Genomic DNA, 23,137 nt, shown 5'->3' with positions numbered 1-23,137 from the left:
AGTAACTAACTGATACGAATTAAGGAAAGACCCGAGCAAGCTGTAAGAATGAAATATGACCGAACAGGTATTTATGTATGTATTTATATTTAAATCTAAAATAAAATTACAAATTATTTTTATTACCTACTTAAATTACTTAAAATTATTCACATAATATATCAGTATCACTGTCGCTATCATCGCCTGTTCTAATTATTATTTGTTCTATATTGTTTGCAATATGCATATACGATTGTTCTGTTTTTTCTATACGTTTAACAGAATTTACTCAACTTTGTGGAGGGATGTTAAAAACTTCGGTTTCTACAAGTTTGAGGACATTGGAGTTAACACGGGAAAAACATTATTACGACGAATGGAAGATTTCAGTTGGTGCCAAACATGTTCAATAGGATTAAATATACAGTGGTAAGATGGAAGCCTTAAAACTGTATGCCCTAGATTTTTTGCATAATTATCACAGACGTATTCCTTTTGTAGGCTCAAGCTTTATAGAACCTCAATTAATTGCTTTTTGGTATAATCTTCGTGAAAATAAATGTCGTTATTATATATGTAGTTTTGGATTGTTGCTTTTGTGTCACATGAGAAACCCCCTTTTAGTCAACTATCTACTGTGATAACTTGCATTGTCCATTACAATGACGCTATTAGGAGGAATATTTGGAACTAGTTTGTTTTTTAAACTAACTTTCAAATAAATCAGCGGTGGTGTCTTCATGGTAATCCCAAGAAGAATCTTTAATATTTTTTGCAGACAGAGAAAGTCCATTTGGAATCCAACCATCTTTAGAGCGAGCATGCAAAATAGTTATTCTTTTACCTCTTTTTAATGGCGCGTTTGTTTTACACTTATCAGTTGAGTCAACCCAACCCTTTTCCGGGGTATCATAAGTGTCGAACCAGGTTTCATCCAAGTAAATAAATAATGGCCTTTGTTGTTCTCTGTAAATCCAAATTTTTTCTAGATATTCAAGTCGCCATTTCCGAATTCTAAAAGATTCCATTAAAACTTGCCTTTTGTCATTTTTTTGTTAATCTAAAACCCATGTGTTGAATACACTTCCATAAATCTAAGACCCATGTGTTGAATACACTTCCATAAAGTAGTTCTGCCACATTTAGCCTCCTAATTAAAAGATCTAATGTAGGCACGCTTTGTTCCTCGTATAACTGGTAAATTTTACGCCGTATTATATCTTGATCACTTTCATCTACCCGAGAAAATGTCAGCATCGCTTCTTTTTTTCCTCGCTGAAATTCACAATTTTCCATACAGTTGATGTTGGAATTTTCGTCAATATGGCCGTTTCTTCTAAAGATGCTTGTTTGCTGGCACCACGTTCCATGAATGTCAAATAAACATTGTTTATAACTTCCTTAGTCTAAATAGAATAGTGTTTTCTACATTTGGGCGGGAGCATCTCCTGAGATACACTAAACTCGCACATATTTTGCATAATTCGCACGCGATTCAACACACGCTGTATTACACACAAAATAAGAATGATTACTAATAAACTTAAACTAAGTAGTATACCAAACCAAGGAATAAGCACAGGTAGGTATAAAATTATTTTCTATTACGGACCACAATTTTACCTGAATTTAAATTTCGAAACTTTAGGTAATAATCTTGTTGCATGTATGTTAATGACCACCCTTGGATAATCCCATTCAAAAGCAATTGGTCACTTTCTTATATCTATGAACATACCATTCCTTAAACGCAGACCTTCGCAGAACCATGGTAAAACCCATCCCAATAGATATTTATTCTGCATTAAATGGGTCTTGCCCGAGATGGACCGTAACGAGCATTTGTAGAAACATGACATTTTTATTCCAAACTTAAACGGACAGTTTTAAATTTGATTACGCATTGATGCTGCGACGTATTTTGAAATAAGTAGAAGCGTTTATTTTAACATCAGGTGATACGTATCGTTCTTAAGAGTTTAATCTAAATTGCAATAAGTTCGTATATATTACGGAGGTAGATATTTGTCTGTGATCCTTCCATTACATACGTATTTATGTACCTGTTTCGCGAGTTTTGACCCTGCGAGACTGTTTTCGCTGAATAGTTTAAAGTTTATAGTTTATAAGTACCTGTACTGTATTTATCTTACAGGTAGGTTTAAAAATAATCATTTTTGTCTTGTGTGCCTGTCAATTAACAACATTTTTCTTGTATTTTTGATACCTAATCTCTAATTATTGGCTCGAACCATAACAATGGGTGCAATCACGTTACCGATCACGCGGTGTTGAGACTTAAGATTTTCCAAATATTGTCGCTGCATCATTTAAATGTGATGACCTACTAATTTCTCTGTGTATCCACGTGGCAGATTATTTTATCGCATTCTGCTGCGCGATAAGTTTACCAGCGGCTAAAAAAATAAAATCAGGCTTGTTTTCTGGCTAAATGCAAAGGATAAGGTTAATTTATGTAAAGCGGAATCATATTTAATAATAATAATGAGAGAAGTAGAACAAGAGTTGTGGAATTGACGGTCAAAATTTGTTGTGTCAATTGACCGGAATAATTTATAAAATATAATGAAAGTCGACATTTAATAATAATAATAATAATAATAATAATAATAACTTTTATTTTATCAAATACATAAAAAATGCAAAGTATTTTATGTATGTATTTTTATGTTCTAATAAACGTTAAAGGAATGAAGTGCTTGTAGAGTGCTTGTACGTGATGAAAGTGAAAACATTTTAGTTTTAGTTTATAACCGGGATCTATTGTCAAAGTGCATATAATAGTATATTATGCAACAAGTGTGGTAAACGGCATCTGACTCACGAGTTTATTTGACACGAGCGCAGCGAGTGTTTAATAAACGAGTGACTTAAAAAGTTCACCAAACGTGTTGCATACTATACTTTTTCTACGACAGTTAGTTTTTGGGTACATTTTCGCAAAACAACAAGAATACATTCACTGATATGGCCGTCAAAATCAAAACGTCAATGTCAAAATTCAAAGCGTGGGAAATATCTCCGAAAACATCCGATCGGTCTCAAACCCGTGCGGTAAAATTCCGGAAATGTCCGAAGTGGCTCGGATTCATGGGAAGCGAAACTGACGTGATAAAGTGACGCTTCCCGCACGCGAGATCGTTGGATATTTTACAGACAGAAAAACAATAATAAATATTTAAGGTCGTTTAAATCAATAAAAACTTGTCGACCTCTTAACAAGATCCGCTTTAAACCTTTGAAAAGGTTTTGTTTCCTGTATATATCTCGGCAGCAGGTTATACAACCTGGGTGAATAGAACTTCAGACTTCTTTGACCGTGTGTTTTGTTAGGAACTGTTGTACTGACAGTACAATTGTCTCATACCCGAAAATAAAGTATTTGTTGGATAGCATCTGTCTTTACCATAAACAGTTTTGACAAACCATTTTTGTATTAGGTTAAGTCTGCGTAGGTGTTTTTCAGAAGCTCCGCCCCAACCAAGAATGCTGACAAGACAAGTAAAAAGCTTTTAATTGTTTGATGTGAAGGAAATCTTTCAAATACGTAAAGTTTGCCAGAAGCCCTCTGAATTTGTTTAGTAAATAATTAATATGCACATCCCAGCGAAGTAAATTGCCAACTTTAATACCAAGATACGTTATTGATGTCGCTTCTGGTATTCATAATGATCAAATTTGAAGCTCACTATTTTTGTAACTTGTGAAAGACATGTACTTTGTTTTACCTATGTTTAAAGTCAACTTGTTATGTTACCAGTTCTTTAGCTTTATAAAATCGTCTTTTATTTGTATCTTAAGATCGTGTGTGCTTTTGCTTATTACTATGCCTGTGGACTGGAGATTTACCATATCGTTTATATAAATAAGGCAGCGCCTTGCGGAAAGCCAAACTTTGCTGACCTCTCGTCACTTAAAATGATATATTTATATATTTATTATAAAATACATATTATTATTAAATAATGACAGATAACACTCTACAATTCCTGCGAAAATATTGTTTTGAAGCTCAAAACTATCGAACAGCCCTTGACATCATCAGGAATGGAATTGAAGCTTTGATAAATAATTAATAAGTTTTTCATAAAGGTGCTTTGACTGTCCGCTGGGCGAACGCGCGAAAGCTAATATACATAAATGGAAAAAGAATCTTTGACCAAAACTAAGCCAATCGGGCTTGTTGCATGAAGCGGTCAAATTTCCTTATATTATAACAAAATCTTAAACAATAGGATAAAAGGGGAATGACCAGAACTTTGCATAATAGTAATTTAATGTCTTCAGTTATTAAATCCTTAAAAATATAAAAGGTTCTTAGTTTCCAGTAGCTCTTCTGCAGTTTACTTCAGAAGGTAAATAAAATAGATGCGATTCCGATAACATGATTTTTTTAATATTCAACAGAATGTTAAAGTTATTATTTTTAAACGAATACCCGTTTTTACCAAATAATACCTGTGTTTTCGTCCTATTCGGCTACAGCAAATGTTGAAGCTTGAAGTATACCTATAAGCTGCATATCGTCAGCATATTGATGCGACACTAGATGTTTAAAGTAATATACTGCCCTGGGGAACCCCCCATGTAATATCAGAAAGCGGTCGTAGTATCCTGCGATGCTCCCAATTTTTATATATGCAACGCCTCAGAAACTAGATCTACGACGAACATTGGATAGCTGCAAATATTGATAATAGGCAACGAGCAGCATTGCAAAAAATGTCATCATTTTTAGCCGTTTTCTAAAAATTAATTATTTTTCTTCTTTTTGTTAAAAATATAGTTCCAATCAAATCTTTATGATATTCCAACTTGAATACGTAAAGAGATGAAATTTTGACTATATGTTACAAAGATCTCATGCAATAGTTTCGTGCGGAGAAGAGACACAACATATGCAGGCTGTGCTTGGAAGATGAAAAAACTCCAATTCATCTCCTAACCAACTGCGAATTACTCAGAGGCAGAAAATGAAGAGAACTCGAGGAACTATTGAAACTCCCCACGAAGAAGGTACTGCACTTTCTCGAAAGTACAGGATTCTTCTAGAGGAGGAAGAAATAGGAATACACAACAAAACTGTGCGATTATACCGGTGAAAACAAAAATAAAGCAAATTTATTTTTCTCATATGAAACACCTTATATTTTGTCAACTTTTCTGGAATATAACTAAAAAGTCCTTCAAATGATTTACATGTCCTAAACTTAAATACTCCAAAATAAAACCAAGTTTCTTCTGTAATTGTATTTACGGGGAGACGGAGCAAGAAGGACATCAACATTGTCACACAACATTGATGACTAGTGAAAGTGAGTTGCGGTTGCTCTTAGTTGAATGATCCAATGTTAGGTCTCAATTTCTATGAATAAGAATATCTAAGAAAATGTATGGGAAACATGGCGTCATTCAGATTATAGAAGACCCACACACATAGTCCAATACTTTAATGCATTGTCACATGACAATCCGACCCAAAAATCATCGGATATCAACTCGCTTGTTTACAGAGCCATAAAACTATCTCAGCCCGAGTCACTGAACCCAGAATTAAAACACCTAACATCTGCTCTTTTCTCAAATAAACTCCGCAATAGAGATATTGAGCGTTCCATCACAAATACTACTTCACCACAACCTTCCAAATAAAATGACCCGGAAAGCAATCCCGCTTGTCATCGTGGTCCGTAATTACATTCAAAACCTTTATGACCATATATCAAAAGTTCATAAGCGATATAATGGTAAAACCAGATTTAGCAATTGTTCAAAAATCTCTTATAATTTTCTATCCGTCAAAGCCAAAATTCCGTTTGAGACTCCAGGCAAACTAGAATTAAAGAACATGAAGGAGCTTTAAAACTACTACAAATAAACTCATCAGCAGTTTCAAAACCTAACAATCTTTACTGCATCACCAATATAGAAAGAAATTATCCGAAACAATGCTTATGTCCCTTCTTTAGCTCCATACATACAGTAGTTCATAAAGATAAAATGATAAAGAATGTATTGCATTTTATTGCCAAATAAAGACCTTCTCCAGTCTTTTTCGCCACAGTCACGTGTTTGTTAGATTAATACATTACAATAGGGCCGACTCGTTTACTTTACTGCGTTTTTATATATGAATAGATTCGTAGAATTGACCAGGATAAACGCACACTATAGGGTATTTCCAGTAAAATGAAATAATGAAATAATATTGCAAACAGGTACCGATAGTTCAAAGGGTTGGCAATTTTTAGTATCCTTGATATCGTCAACTTAAATTTTTGTCTGCCTCTCTCTGTCCAGTGTGTGTTAAAATTAGGAAAACTAACTTCCATTTGTCGTGGATAAAAAGCTATCATTGGGATGCCACCAAGTGGATAAGAAGTCTTTAAGTGCCGGAAAAATACCTGACAAACTAAAAACAAGCATCATAGTGCCCATACCTAAAGTATCAAAACCGAAAACACCTGGTTATTTTCGACCAATTAACTTGCTGCCAGTAGTGGATAAAATCCTGGAAACGATAGTGTGTGGGCAGTTGAGAGACTACCTGGAGCGGAACTGCCTACTCTACGGAAAGACATGAATGATTCAAAACTAATTCTGAGTGTTTTTGTAGATTTTAAACGTGCATTTGAGACTATTGACAGGGACATTCTTATTACAAAATTAGGTTTATATGGTATTAAAGACTCTGCACTAGAATGGATAAAGAACTTTTTATCTGATAGATCTCAGCCGACTAAAATTAATAATAATGTTTCTAGGGTACCGCAGGGAAGCGTGTTGGGCCCGCTTTTATTTATTATTAATATAAATGATATGTATCAGGTTTTAAAAAACTCCTTTGTTAACTTATTTGCTGATGACACGCTTATTTCAGTCTCTAGAAACGATTGCAAAGAAATAGCTACCAAACTGAACACCGAAATGCAGTATTTCTACGAATGGCTGTGTCAAAATAAACTGAAATTAAATAGCTCCAAAACCAAGTGCATGGTTATCGGTTCTAAGGTTAACTGTCAAAAATTTTATAAGTCGGGGTATTCTGTGGATATACAGGGTAATAAAAATGAGTTTTGTTTCCGAAATTAAATATTTAGGGGTGATCTTGGATCCACAATTATGCTTTAGTAATCATGTTGAATATCTATGTAAAAAAATTGGTAAGAAAATAGGGTTTTTTTAACCGTGTATCGCGGCTTTTATCGCAGTGGACTAGGATGTTAGTGTATAATAGTATAATTTTGCCTCATTTTTCATATGTTTATTCATTGCTTATATCTTGTACAAAAGAAGATTTAAATAAGTTACAGTTACAACAAAATAGCAAGTTTAATGTTGGTTTATGGAATTGCGCACGATCACCAACCAGGCTATCTTAAATTATGGTTGGAAAAAAGGTCAAACTTTTATCAATATAATATACGTTCCATCCAGCACTTCAATGTTTCTATGGTAAAAACAACAAATTTACAGAAAACTATATTCTACGATGGTGTTTGTAATTTTAATGAACTGTCGGATAATATTAAGGGCGCGCCTTGCCCAAGAGTGTTCAAGAAGAGACTTACGGAGTATTTGCGAAGTTTATAGTTTTGTTTATGCAAATTTTACTTGGTTATGTAAATAGCCAAGTGCTAAATCAATAAATAAAGAAATAAATAATAATAATTTGTTTTGTACAACTTGTTCAAAACTTGTAGGTAGAAAACCATATTTTCGCATTTATTTTTTCCAATATATAATAAAAAAAAGATATATGTGGAATAAGAAATTTTGGCTTTTATAAATTACGTTTTCACGCACATTATTGATAGTTAATGATAACAATATCAAAGTACTCAAATATTTCATCTGGAATAAGCACATTTTTTTAAATTCGTTTTTTAAACGAATTACTTATGTGAATTTTACATATTCATGAAGATAAAAAAAAAATGCTGGATCAGCATGTCAAATCAGTAAAACAGCGAACAAGTCCAGTTCAATGAGGATTTTTCTATGTAAAGCATCCATTGGAGCCAATATACGACTTAAAAAACTGGGCAACCCCAATTTACGATCATTTTTGACAAAATATTGTAAATCAGAATGAATCAAAATTTTTTATTGTGATTTTTTATTTATATTTATTCAAATAGGTCTGTGGAATAAGTAAAAAATTATACGATTTGTGTCGAACAGGCTTAATTATGGAAAAAATAGTTTTTCATATAACAAAAATGCATATTTGATTTTTTGTTCATTTAACACATTTAAATTTACAAATTTAATACATAAACATATATTGCGATCGTTCGCTAACATTGTTTCCGCTCCTTATTCGACAATACAATACAATATATAAAGCAGGTAGATTTGTAAATATGACAGTAGCCCGTCGGAGGAAAATATACAACAAGAATACCAAACATGGTATTTTTCGATGGCCTATTTTATAAATGGTATGTCTTTCTTTTCCTCTTTTGGAAAAATTAACTTCTATTCTATTCTATTATAAAAAAAAATAACTTAAGTTATTGCATAAAGTTCAAAGTTCACGAAATGATCCTGAAAGAGCGTTACTAACTCGCTGACAGTTCGAAAACAAATCTAGGATCAAGTCAAGGAGCACCTAGTTCTGCGCAGTCAGAGGACAATCCAAAAACTATTCAAGGATAGCCAATTTTACAAAATTACTAGGTTCGAATGACGAGTTATTCTAGCAACAGTTGGAATGAAGAATTGGTGTCTGTTCTATCGAACCAACATATTTATGCATATACTTTGTATTTTATATTCCCAATCTGTCCCTGAATTTACTCATACAGGTCTGCGCAATCCGTCCCATAATACTGTTCTGGAACAGCTCACAAGTAAGAGATCGAACAAATTTAGATTACATTAGATTAGATTAGATTTATAACCACAACTAATACTTTACAGGGATTTTCACAATCCGCATGTGAAATTCTGAACATATTTTATGCATTATGTCGTATACCTTACATCTAACCGTCTTTGAAATATTTGACCTTAAAAAGAATTGTGCTTTTCGCTTAACCAACTTGAAAATGAATATTTTTGTAGTTTTGGAAAGTTTGAAACATTTTTGCGTTTCGCCACAGTTACGTAAAAATTATATACATAAAAATAAGTTTAAACTTAAAAAAAAAAGTGGGAAAAAGCATTGTCAGTGTCAGGTAAATATATATTTTTCATGTTTTTTCTTTACAAAATTTAGTTTTTTTGCTTCAACTTTAAGTAATTTTCTTTATAGAAAAGGACATGCTTCGTTTAGTTAGGAATCTCGGAAACTCTTAATTTTCTGTCGATAAAAAAGAACAATAGAAAAATATAAAAAAAGCAGAGAAAACATTTTTTACAACCTAATCCTTGTCTTGTATCTTGTAACCTTTAAAATGCCAAGTCAGTGTGTTGCATTCGACAAACGAACGGAATGCCTACTCCAAAAAATCTAAATGAAACATATCATCTATAAAGTTCGTGTAATTTTATAATACTTATGATTAGGTAGGTCTTACAGTTATCAACTGCCCTTTTTTCAAAATTGGTTAAGGTACAATCAAACGCCTCCCATTCTACAAATAACGTTAAAATAGTTATTACCATTATATTTTTTTTAGAACTTGTTCTATTATTTAACGTTGATTTATCTAATGGCAAGTTCAGAAATACGGTACGATGTAACAACCTTAACCAAACCAAACCAAAAATTTAAAGGATTTTCTAAATTACATCTCAATAAACTTTTTAAGCTCTAAAGAAGCAAACAGGATGGCAGTCAAACGCAGCAAGTTCGATTAAATAACCATTAAGAAGATAAGTATTGTCGAACTTTCTTTGAAAAAAATTATCTGCTGATTTATTATTGTATTTTGGTTCCTAAGGTGTCAAAGTTAAGCCTGCAGCAATCTGCCGAAGTATATAATACTTTTACAATTTCCAACGCCATATTTTGTGGTCCGGTCTTGTTAATAACTTTACGTTAGGTCACATGAGGTGGAAACGACGGCACGAGAGCCATTGCCCATAATTAAAATCAATTAAAATTATCCGTTTTTATGTTTATGCAGGTACTTAATCGAACCAATCAAACTGTTTTGAATATTCGGATTCTGACCTTCTAACTATCCAATTTTTTATTAGTTCTATAATTAGGAATGTTGTAGCCTATAATAAGTTATGAAATGATGCTGTTTTTTTAGTGAGAGTGGTGTAAATTTGTTAGAAAGACGTAAATCAGTAAAAAACCTGACATGAACTGAATGCAACTACAGTTTCGCACTATTTAGTGACCCAACGAATACTTAAACCACTTTCATTGTTTATCATTCATTTCATTGCAAAATTCTTTCTTTGGGGTTTTTGTCAATTCATAGGAACCTTATTTTAATTATAATAGTGTATTATGCAACAAGTGCGGTAAACGACATTTGACTGACGAGTTTATAGCGAGTTTTTAATAAACGAGTGAGTTAAAAAGTTTACCGAACGTGTTGCATGCTATACTTTTTCTACGACCGTCAGTTTTTGGTTAGTTTGCAAAACTACACAAATACATTCACTGACATGACCGTCAGAATTGACAAACGTCAAAATTCAAAGCGTGGGAAATATTTCCGAAAACATCCGATTGCTTCCAAGGCCGTGCGGTAAAATCCCGGAAACGTCCGAAGTGGCTCGGATTCGTGGGGTGCGGTAAAATCCCGGAAACGTCCGAAGTGGCTCGGATTCGTGGGAAACGAAACTGACGTGGTAAAGTGACGCTTCCCGCACGCTAGATAGATGGGTAATTAGGTATTTTACAGATGGCAGTAGAAAAAAACTATTATCAATGTGGTGACCGTGGATTGCTTAAATGTTCCCCTGTTAGAAGAAGAGAAGGAAAACAACGCAGAATTTGAAGACGAAATGGAGACGGTAGTCGAACCTAGTGACAATTTAGAAGACGAACTACCCCAGCAAATACAAAAACGGATCCATTGGTTTTCGGATGCTAAACAAACTGTTTTGAATGTTAACAATTTTATAAGCAATTAGGAAGGGGAAGTAGGAGAAGCAATAAAAACAAGTGATATGACCAAAGTTCCGAAGTCAACTGTAAGAAAAATTGTTGCAAATGGGATACGAGAGGAAAGCAAATAGTGTTTTAACCTGCATAAAAAAGTCCTGAAAAATTTCGAGAGCAAAATAGGCCAACAATGTAGTTCGACACTCACGACACAGTAAAAAAAAGGATGGGGTGATAACAGTAACATAATTCTTCATGCTGGGTCCAAAAATGGTTGGGTGGAAGATGCCCTATATTTTAATACCAAAAACGTCAAAAATTCATGAAATCATGACCGCGGAAATATTTGAGGACTGGTTTGAGAATAAACTGTTGCCAAAACTATAACCAAATACTGTTACTGTGTTGGATACTGCCTCGTATCATTCAGCCCAAATTAGAAAAATTCAACATACTTCTTCGAATAAAGAAGAAATTAAAGAATTTCTGTACGAAAATGATTTTGAAGAAAGTTACCCGAAAAAACAACTTCAGGAATTATTAAAAATAAAACATTTTAATACAGACTACAAAATCCATTCGATAGCACAACAAAACGGACACGAGATTACCACCGGATCATTGTATATTTAACACGATTGAGATGATTTGGTCGGAATTGAAAGCGCACATCAAAAGAAATAACACTGCACAAAAATTTAGTGATAGTATCATAAACATAATTCAACAAAAGGTAGCTAAAACTGGTTTAACTGTAAAAAACGAGTAATAAAAGAAGAAAATATTTATCGAGAACGATTAGTGTCGGAGTTGACCATTGAACTAGGTGACGACAGTAGCGATAGCGATGATTTTTAAGGTGACTGATACTTTATTCTTATTATATTTAATATTTTGTATATTAATAATGATACTATGTAGAAATGTAATGAAATAGAGCGTAATAAATTGTAACTTTGTACTAATCTTTTTATGTACATTTCAAGAATTGCTCGGCGAAAAAGATTGAAAACATACTTATATCCCGCTTATTAGTGTAGGTAGATAAATTCCTAGGACGGTCCTGGAATGGTTACGGGTAAAGTTCTGCTCGGCAGGGCGATCTATAAGGGGCTGCCGTTCTGTGGAGTAATAAACAGTAGGCGTCGGTTGTAAAAGCACTATATTTCTGGTAGAAGCATACAGTAAAATTTGTATGGTCTGGTCATAGATATAAGAAAGTGACCAATTGCTTTTGAATGGAATTATCCAAGGGTGGTCATTAACATACAATGCAACAAGATTATTACCTTAAATTTCGGAATTTAAATTCAGGTAAAATTGTGAAAGTTGTGGTGCCGCAAGCAAGCGTCTTTAGAAGAAACGGCCACATTGACGAAATTCCAACATCAACTGTATGGAAAATTGTGAATAATCCCATTTCGACGAGGAAAAAAAGAAGCGATGCTGACATTTTCTCGAGTGTAGATAAAAGTGATCAAGATATAACACGGCGTAAAGTTTACCAGTTATCCGAGGAACAATGCGTTCCTACATTAGATATTTTAATTAAAAGGCTTGAAAAAGATGAAACCGGTGTTAAATGTAACAGAACTACCTTATGGAAGTGTGGTTTTAGATTTAAAAAATTGATAAAACGCAAGTTTTAATGGAATCTTTTAGAATTCCGAAATGGCAAATGGAATTTCTAGAAAAAAATAGGATTTACGGAGAACAACAAAGGCCAATTATTTACTTGGATGAAACCTGTTTCGACACTTATGACACCCCGGAAAAGGGTTGGGTTGACTCAATTGATAAGTGTAAAACAAACGCGCCATCAGAGAGAGGTAAAAGAATAACAATTTTGCATGCTGACTCTAAATATGGTTGGTTTCCAAATGGACTCTCTGTCTGCGAAAAATATTAAAGATTCTTCTCTGGATTACCATGAAGACACCACCGCTGATTTATTATTTATTTTTATTATTAATAATTAGAACAGTCGATGACAGCGATACTGATATATTATGTGAATAATTTTAAGTAATTTGAGTAGGTAATAAAAATAATTTGTAATTTTATTTTAGATTTAAAAATAAATACATATATAAATAAATAAATATTGTTTAGTATTTTTCGTAACAAAATAATTAAATTCTAAGCAAAGTACGAACCTGTTCGGCCATATTTCATTCTTACAGCTTGCCTGGGTCTTTCCTTAATTCGTATCAGTTAGTATATATATATATATATATATATATATATATATATATATATATATATATATATATATATATATATATATATATATATATATATATATATATATATATATATATATATATATATATATGTCGGTCTAGAACGTTCTACGCCGTTTTTCGACACCTAACCTCCACTCTTCTCTATTTAACCATAGCTGGTCTGGTAATTCTCTTTCTATTAGTTCCTTTTCTATTCCCTCCTTCCAACTTTTTCTAGGCCTTCCCCTTTTATTTTTCCCTTGCGGTGTCCACAATAGTATTTGTTTCGGGATTCGGTTTTCGGGCATGCGCTGTACGTGTCCAAACCATATAAGTTGTTTTGTTTTTATGTCGTCTACTATTGTATGTTTTATTCCCATGATCTCTCTTATCTTTTTATTTGTTAATTTTTTCTTTTTTTGATCTTCCAGCCGATCTCCTCCAGAAGTCCATTTCGGTTGCTAGTAACATATTTTCTGTTTTGTTCTTTAGCTGCCATACCTCACTTCCGTATGTGATGATACTTTTTATTATTGTATTATATATGGTTTTTTTATTAGTTTTGGATATACTTTGGTCCCACAAGATCCCATTCAGCATGGTAATTTGAGTAGGTAATAAAAATAATTTGTAATTTTATTTTAGATTTAAAAATAAATACATATATAAATAAATAAATATTGTTTAGTATTTTTCGTAACAAAATAATTAAATTCTAAGCAAAGTACGAACCTGTTCGGCCATATTTCATTCTTACAGCTTGCCTGGGTCTTTCCTTAATTCGTATCAGTTAGTCACTTTCTTATATCTATGAACAGATTTTACATCGTTTGTGTTTGTGCAAATATAACAGGAAGCGAAAAGTGCTTCCTGTTATTAGTAAATATGAACCACCGAGATACATGAAAAATGTGAAAAATCTGTCTGTCATTTATAAGTTAAACCAGCAAGCGTGGATGACTTCAGCAATTTTTTATATTTATTTTAAAGGATGGGGATGAAAAACTAAAACGTCATAATAGGAAAATATTGCTTCTGGTTGACAATTGTGCAGCCCATCTAAAAAATCTAATCTTTTCAAATATCAGATTAGAGATTTTGCCTCCAAATACCACCACAGTCGCCCAACCAATGGATCATGGTTTGAAAATAAGAAACCTTTCCATCACTACCCTAGACTCCATAAAATTGCTTGCACAATGTTGAAATGATGTTACTTCAACCACCGCTTTCGACATGCAGGTCTGATAAGATCGGAAGATGAGTCTGATTCAGACGATGGCTGACCTCTGGTTCAGTGGTTCGAGAAGTAGAAAAATAATGATGACTGGAAGGTTCCCCTAAGTAATTGATTGTGCAAAAGCAGCCAATGCATCTTCCTGAGCTCGGTAGCTTCCCAACTGTTGACGATAATTTAATAACAACGGAGTTATTAACGGATAATGATATTATTACTGAAGTTTTACATCCAAATGATTCTCAAAGTTCTGGTAACAAAAGCGACGATGATGTTCAACAGGATGAAGTACCAAGTTATTCTGAAGCGCTTTGTGCCGCTAAAATTGTTACAAATTTTTCACAATCTACTGATAATGTAACTTCTGATATTATGCAAGCGTCCTAGAAGGGTTGAGAAGTACATTGAGAGTGTGAAATTTGTATTGAGAAAAAAAAAACAAACAAAAATAACGGATTTTTTTACTCAAAATGAGTAAAGTACATATGTATTTTTACTTGTATGTTGTAAAGTTTATATAGATAGATAAGTTTTTAGTTTAGGTAGTTTAGTTTCTTTCATTTTTTAGTACCTATGTTAGTGTTTATTAGTTTTATATTTTTATATAAAATAAAAATATGTACGTACCTACATAATTTTTTTTATGTTTTTTATAGCGTATTTCCGCTCATTGTCTGGTCCGTAGAGGGTACTTTATAACCAACCGGAGTTCACTGCAGCAAGCCTGTGCAATAATATCCCGAAAAAGTCCGAAACGACTCGCAGCCGTAGAAAACGAAAATGACGCGATTAAATGACACTTTCCGCACGCTAGATCGGTGTATGATTGGGTATTTTAGGGAAGGGAGTAGAAAAAACAATTCTCGTCGTCCATATTGCGATTTTTCCCGGTAAAGTCTGTTCATAGATATAAGAAAGTGAGTAACTGATACGAATTAAGGAAAGACCCGGGCAAGCAGTGAGAATAAAATAAAATGGCAAATTATTTTTAGTACCTACTTAAATTACTTAAAATTATTCTCATAATATATCAGTATCACTATCGCCATCATCGCCTGTTCTAATTATTATTTGTTCTATATTATATGGATATACGATTGTTCTGCTTTTTCTATATGTTTAACAGAATTTGCCCAGTTTATATAAGTTTGAGGACAGAACCATTTTGAGGACCAACCATTCATCCAAGTAAATAATTGGCCTTTGTTGTTCTCTGTAAATTCTAATTTTTTCTAGATATTCCAGTCGCCATATCCGAATTCTAGAAGATTCCATTAAAACTTGCCTTTTGTCAATTTTTTTAAATCTAAAACCCACGTGTTCAGTACACTTCCATAAGGTAGTTCTGCCACATTTAACACCGGTTTCATCTTCTACTGTTGATGTTGGAATTTTCGTTAATGTGGCCGTTTCTCCCAAAGATGCTTGCTTGCTGGCACCACGTTCATTGAGAGTCAAATAAACATTGTTTATAACTTCCTTAGTCTAAATAGAATAGTGTTTTCTACATTTGGGTGGGAGCATCTCCTGAGATACACTAGACTCGCACATATTTTGCATAATTCGCACACGATTCAGCACACTCTGCATTACACACGAAATAAGAATGATTACTAATAAACTTAAACTAAGTAGTGTACCAAACCAAAGAATATTAAACACAGGTAGGTATAAAATTATTTTCTATTATGGACTACAACTTTACCTGAATTTAAATTCCGAAACTTTATGTAATAATCTTGTTGCATTGTATGTTAATGACCACCCTCGGATAATCCCATTCACAAGCAATTGGTCACTTTCTTATATCTATGAACAGACCACACCCGTAAACCTGTACTTAACTGTACCTAATATTAGGCAGTGACATGCATATCACGAAGCAATTAGAGAAGAAAAATTTCTTAAAGTAAATACATTTCCAATGCTATGTTGGGTATCAACCACTTTACCTACAATCGATAGATAAGATCAAAACCTGCGAGAAAAGGTCGGAAATTATCGATTCTCGATAATGGTTATATAGTTCATCCAATTACTTGGAGTCTGGCCACTTCAACGAAAATGATATTTAGTTAAATTTTGCTCAAAGTTACACATGGAAAATCTACAAGGGCCATTTTCTGCAAGATTCCAAGAAAAACAAGCAGGATCTGTCTTCCCAAAACAATCACTAATACCAGTTGTTTTCCACTACAGAAGAACAAGTTGTGCGATGACAGGAAATGCAAGCTTCAGCGTTCTTTTTATCTGAGACTCGACGTTCCGACCGGAATTTTATAAACAAATGTAAAACTTGCTTTTTATTAATTCTTTCGCTTGTATTAGCTTAATCATGAACTCGTAGTTCTATTTGTAAAAAAAAAAGAGATTTTTAAAGAGATATGAACCTTTTAAGTAATTCGCTTATTAAATTAAAACTTCTGACTCCAATGCCATTTACCTAATGCATAGTATACAAATGTATTAATGAGGTAAGATTTAAACTGGTCAAAATTGATAACAAATCCTATATATTAGCACAGAGTTCACCTACGGATACAATTTTGTTACACTGCACTTTTTTGAAAATGAGGCAAATTATATAATTTCTTCATATGTGAGGAAAATTCCTGCACCATGTTCAAACTGGCTTATAGGAACCAAATAATAAGGACCTCTCTGAGTATAAAAATAGGTTTCTTCATAACATAAAACAAAAATATAATTAGTTATTTCAGAAAAAATGTTGGTCTCCACAGTTGTGGAAAAAATCATGTTCGGCACACGCTGGCAATATCTTTTTTTTTTTCAAGCGTTTGTCACCATGTAAACACCAGTAGGAAGGTATGTTTATTTTTGCCTCCTACAAAAACAAACACTACCCTAAAAATCCAGTACTTAAAAAAATTTGCCTTCTTATATCTTATTTCCTTATTGTCTATGTTAAGGATAGATTTTTTCAACAAAGCTCAACCTGATAAGAACTCCTTCAAAGCCCTAAATTTTTCCACATCGATCCAATCGATTTTGTAGAGCTGAAAAGTGAAACATGGCAACACCGTGCAAAACAAAGAAACATTATTTACCTTAAATTAACGGTATTGAATTTGGAATTGTCCTAATGTATTCGAATAAAAAAACGCACAACATTTGGACCACTTTTTCGTTATAAATAAATATAACCTTGGTTCGGTTAAAGCGATAAAGGCCATCGGCAGTGGCTCATGAGCATCGCACACATCTATCGTACCGTGCGACCGTGAATTAAACGTGGTCTGATATTGTTGAGTTCCGATCATCCGACTCGTTCGGAATAATACCAAACACGCAAGGTCGTTCAAATATTGTGAAACAACCGCGATGTCGGATCGCTGTTAACAAAATAATAATGTTGAATTTTATACAAATATTTCATTAAATATTTTACTTGATTGTAACGCATAAACTTCCAGCCAACGTATAAACTCAACAACCAGGAATATAATTTATTTATTGCTGCTCTAAAGGTTTAATCAAATAAATCCCTAGATCTTCAAATTTGACCTATAATAAATATCTATGGTCAATGACACCAGTAGTTACTTTGAATGCAAAAAAAATCCAACTATATCGTCTTGGCTTATGACAGCTCATCCAGAGAGTAAAAAAAAATGAAGGTCACTTTCTCGTTACTACAATTTGGACTCTGCAAGATTGCATTGAGAGACTTTAAGTAGGACCGAGGTTTTTTGTTAAAAATAAAAGCTAAATAGATAGATCACGTCATGCGTTAATTCATCAAACAACAAAAACTTAGGACAAAAAAATATATAAACAAGTGACTAATACGTTCCAAACACGGAAAACACCTTGTAACTGTCAAATTTAAAACATTTCTTAAATTATCAAGAACTAGTCTTCTCGGTTGACGTTCAGTCTCAAAAAATTGGCTAGCAAAAAGAATATCACAAATTTAAAAAAATCGAATGGGGTGAGGCCCGGCGAACGAGGGTACACGAAACTGCTAAATAGGTAAAGTCTGTTCATAGATATAAGAAAGTGACTAACTGATACGAATTAAGCAAAGACCCGGGCAAGCTGTAAGAATGAAATGTGGCCGAACAGGTCCGTACTTTGCTTAAAATTTAATTATTTGGGGTGTTGTTAGGAAAGATACTAAACAATATTTATTTATTTATGTATGTATTTATGTTTAAATTTAAAGTAAAATTACAAATTATTTTTATTACCTATTTAAATTACTTAAACTTATTCACATAATATATCAGTATCACTATCGCTATCATCGCATGTTCTAATTATTATTTGTCCTATATTATTCGCAATATGTATATACGATTGTTCTGCTTTTTCTATATGTATAACAGAATTTGCCCAACTTTATGGAGCGATGTTAAAAATTTCGGTTTCTATAAGTTTGAGAACATTGGAGTTAACACGAGGAAAAACATTGTTACGACGAATGGCAGATTTCAGTTGGTACTAAACATGTTCAATCGGATTAAATATACAGTGGTAAGGTGGAAGCCTTAAAACTGTATGCTCTAGATTTTTTGCATAATTATCACAGACGTTTTTCTTTTGTAAGTTCAAGCTTTGTAGAACCTCGATTAATTCCTTTTTGGTATAACCTTCGTGAAAATAAATGTCGTTATTATACATGTAGTTTTGGATTATTGCTTTTGTGTCATATGAGGAAGGGGTTCTAGTCAACTGTCTACTGTGATAACTTGCATTGCCCATTACAATTACGCTATTAGGAGGAATGTTTGGAACTAGTTTGTTTTTAAACCAACTTTCAAATAAATCAGCGGAGGTATCTTCATGGTAATCCAGAGAAGAATCTTTAATATTCTTCGCAGACAGAGAAAGTCCATTTGGATTCCAACCATCTTTAGAGCCAGTATGCAAAATAGTTATTCTTTCACCTCTTTTTGATGGCGCGTTTGTTTTACACTTATCAGTTGAGTCAACCCAACCCTTTTCCGGGGTATCATAAGTGTCGAACCAGGTTTTATCCAAGTAAATACTTGGCCTTTGTTGTTCTGTGTAAATCCTATTTTTTTCTAGATATTCCAGTCGCCATTTCCGAATTCTAAAAGATTCCATTAAAACTCTTTGGTCAATTTTTTTAAACCTAAAACGCATGTGTTGAATACACTTCCATAAGGTAGTTCTGCCACATTTAACACCGGTTTCATCTTTTTCAAGCCTCCTAATTAAGATATCTAATATAGGCACGCTTTGTTCCTCGTATAACTGGTTAATTTTACGCCGTATTATATCTTGATCACTTTCATCTACACTCGAGAAAATGTCAGCATCGCTTCTTTTTTTTCCTCGCTGAAATGGGATTATTCACAATTTTCCATACAGTTGATGTTGAAATTTTCGTCAATGTGGCCGTTTCTTCTAAAGACGCTTGCTTGCTGGCATCACGTTCAATGTGAGTCAAATAAACATTGTTTATAACTTCCTTAGTCTCAATAGAATAGTGTTTTCTACATTTGGGTGGGAGCATCTCCTGAGATACACTAGACTCGCACATATTTTGCATAATTCGCACACCCTTGGATAATCCCATTCAAAAGCAATTGTCATTTTCTTATATCTATGAACAGAGCATACCCAGAGTTAACAGTAAAAAAAGGCCCTATTAAATATACTTATAATTAAAATTTAAAATCTCATTTTTAACGAATGACCTTGCGGCAATCAACAGCCAACAACGACCAAATCCAGATTAAGTTGGGTAAACTGAAAAAGAAGTTAATTAATTTAATTTAATTATGCCACTCTCCATGGGATTTAACTGTGAAACAAATGTAAAATTTTACTTGGAGGAAACTTGGTTCGATAGGCAAAGGTTTCCCAAATTGAAAAAGTTATAGATTTCGAAATATTAGTAATAAAACATTTTTCCGTGCGTGTTTTGGCTTGCCACGATTTTGGAAAACAATATTTGACAGTTGACTGCCATCTAATTTAGTCGTCTTTCTAAACAAATATTGGAGAAAATACTAACAGTAAACAAAACAAATTCATTACATACATACATATATATATATATATATATATATATATATATATATATATATATATATATATATATATATATATATATATATATATATATATATATATATATATATATATATATCCAGTGAAAAAGTTTCAAAACATTTGTCAAAATGCGGTTTAAAAATAGCTTTCAGAACTAACAACACAATAGGAAAATATTTAAAAAACAATAAAACGAAATGTCTAAAATCTCAAAAATCAGGTGCCTACAGGTTGCAATGCGGATCATGTCCTAAAATTTATATTGGACAAACAGGTAGATCCTCCAAGAACGAACATAAAAGAGCGTTTAAAAACAATAGTCTAGATTATAATTATGCTACACATTTAAAAACAGAAAAACACATTTTTGACGACAATTTTGATATTTTACATACAGCCACAAAAAGTAGAAAATTAAATTTATTGGAAGCCATGGAGATTAACAAAATGAGACATTCAAATGTATTGCTTAACGATCAATTAGATTTAAATACCTCTCCATTATTAAACTTAAATTCTCACAACAACATTAATTAAGGTTTTATTGTCATTTTTCGGTATATATGATAGCAGGTAGTTTGTGAATATTACGTTTGATAAAGACACGGTGTTGTCGAAACAATTGTCATGTGAATATATAGAATTTCGTGAAAATCTACACTTTTAGTTCTTATTTATTTTGAACAATTGTAAAGGGTTATCTATCATTATTTAATAATATCTATTTTATAATAAATTATTATGCGTTTGTGATGTCCAGTTTACCAATAACCCTCTTCAAGGAATACCCAAGTACGAATATAAATTTTAAGGTATTTTTTAAATTATTTCAATTGACACAAAAAAAATGACCGGTCATTTCCACAGGGAGGTGCCAATTTTGCTTCGTTTTTTTTTCATCAGTAGTTGTTAGAAATACGTAGAAACAAAAACAATTGAGAAACACATGTTATCGTACATATACGAAACAGATGTAGATGCCATGATAAATCCAATTGTTGAAGTTTGATCTCGCGAAACGGACATTGGATTTTGCGACAGTCGTTAACCGGAGGGGAACTAAAATTGTTATAAATATCGCTGCATCATCAGCTTTATCATTGCTATCAAAGCCCCAGTTGGAATATAAAAGAACAATTTTTATTTACTTACAAGTGAAAGGCGACATATTTAGTGGCAAGAGTACGTTCGACTTGTTGAACCAAAAGAAACATTTTAAAATTATTTTCAAATATACATAAATATGGGGGAGATCAAACAAACAACAACAAGATACTCCCTTTTACAGTCATTCACCCAATTTGGGTTGTTATGGTCTATACGGAATGTTTTCGTACTTATGGCCATTCATCTTATACTCATCTTGAAGTTAGTCCTAATCTTTTATACAGGGTGAGTCAAAATAAAAAATATTAATTTTCGTCAAAAAATCAAATATAATTTCCATTAATTACTCATATTAATCCTCTTCCAGTTTTATTAAACACTCCCTATACCTAAACTTATTATTTTTTGCACTATACGTATTTTTAAGAACAAAATACTGACAATTATCAAACCGTTCGAAAATATCACAAAAGATTGAGAACAAAATAAATATTACCTGAACGGGAAAAGTCTACAATTTAGTATAATTAAGTATAATTCTTTCAGATAATAGCATTCGTTGCGTATTAATACAAAATGTAATGCGAAAGTTTAAATCCGAGATTTAAACAAAAATTAAATTATGAACCGTGCAACTTTTGGAAAACAATTAAAACATTATTTTTCACTGGGGATATTATTAAAAGTGGATCAATATTCCCAATAGTTCAATATTTACTTAAAAGCTAAGATCAAAAACTGCAAAACAAAAAAAGAACTGTTTAATTAAGTTTCACTTTACTTATCGTCGTCCATTTGATTTTTTCACGAAAACTAATATTTTTCTTTTTTCAACTTCAACTTTAACTTCAAGACAAGTATATAGGGTATTAAACAAATACGCCATAAATCAGAAAACACTCAAACAACCCTATATTGGGTGATTGAGTATAAAAGGGGGTATCTACAAATCCAATAACATACAACGTGTTCCATTTTAAAAAATGTAAGTTTAGTTGTTTATATATTGTGAACTACCCAGTATATTTGAAAATAGTTTTAAATTGTTTCTTTTAGTCTCATCTAGAACTTTTGCATTTAACATTTTTCTCTAAAACAAACAATAAACGAAATATATTACTTGGACATACTATTTGGATATCCTTTATAATAACCCAAGGGAATATTTAAATTAAGGAAACAATTAGAAATAAAAATACTAACCGTCAAAAGGGGTAAATCGCGACCTATATTTCCAGAATCCTAATATCCTAAAAATAGTATATTGAGATATTGCCGATGCATTTCGAGTATGGTCTGTTCATAGATATAAGAAAGTGACCAATTGCTTTTGAATGGGAATGGGTGGTCATTAACATACAATGCAAAATTGTGGTCCGTAATAGAAACTAATTTTATACCTCCCCGTGTTTAATATTCTGTGGTTTGGTATACTACTTAGTTTAAGTTTATTAGTATTCATTCTTATTTCGTGTGTAATACAGCGTGTGTTGAATCGTGTGCGAA

At 32.6% G+C, this 23,137-nt stretch overlaps 1 protein-coding gene across 2 annotated transcripts in view; it reads right to left on the bottom strand.

The window, feature by feature from the left end:
• The window catches only part of LOC132700307 (glycerol-3-phosphate acyltransferase 3-like), a 59,339-nt gene that overhangs the window by 30,657 nt on the left and 5,545 nt on the right, over positions 1–23,137 (bottom strand). The window lies entirely within an intron of this gene.

The sequence above is a fragment of the Cylas formicarius genome, unplaced genomic scaffold, assembly GCF_029955315.1.
Source record: "Cylas formicarius isolate icCylForm1 unplaced genomic scaffold, icCylForm1.1 PGA_scaffold_4__25_contigs__length_36172078, whole genome shotgun sequence".
In the NCBI taxonomy this organism is placed as follows: Eukaryota; Metazoa; Arthropoda; class Insecta; order Coleoptera; family Brentidae; genus Cylas; species Cylas formicarius.
The sequence above is the reverse complement of the archived record's forward strand: the minus strand, read 5'-3'. Positions and strand labels throughout refer to the sequence as shown.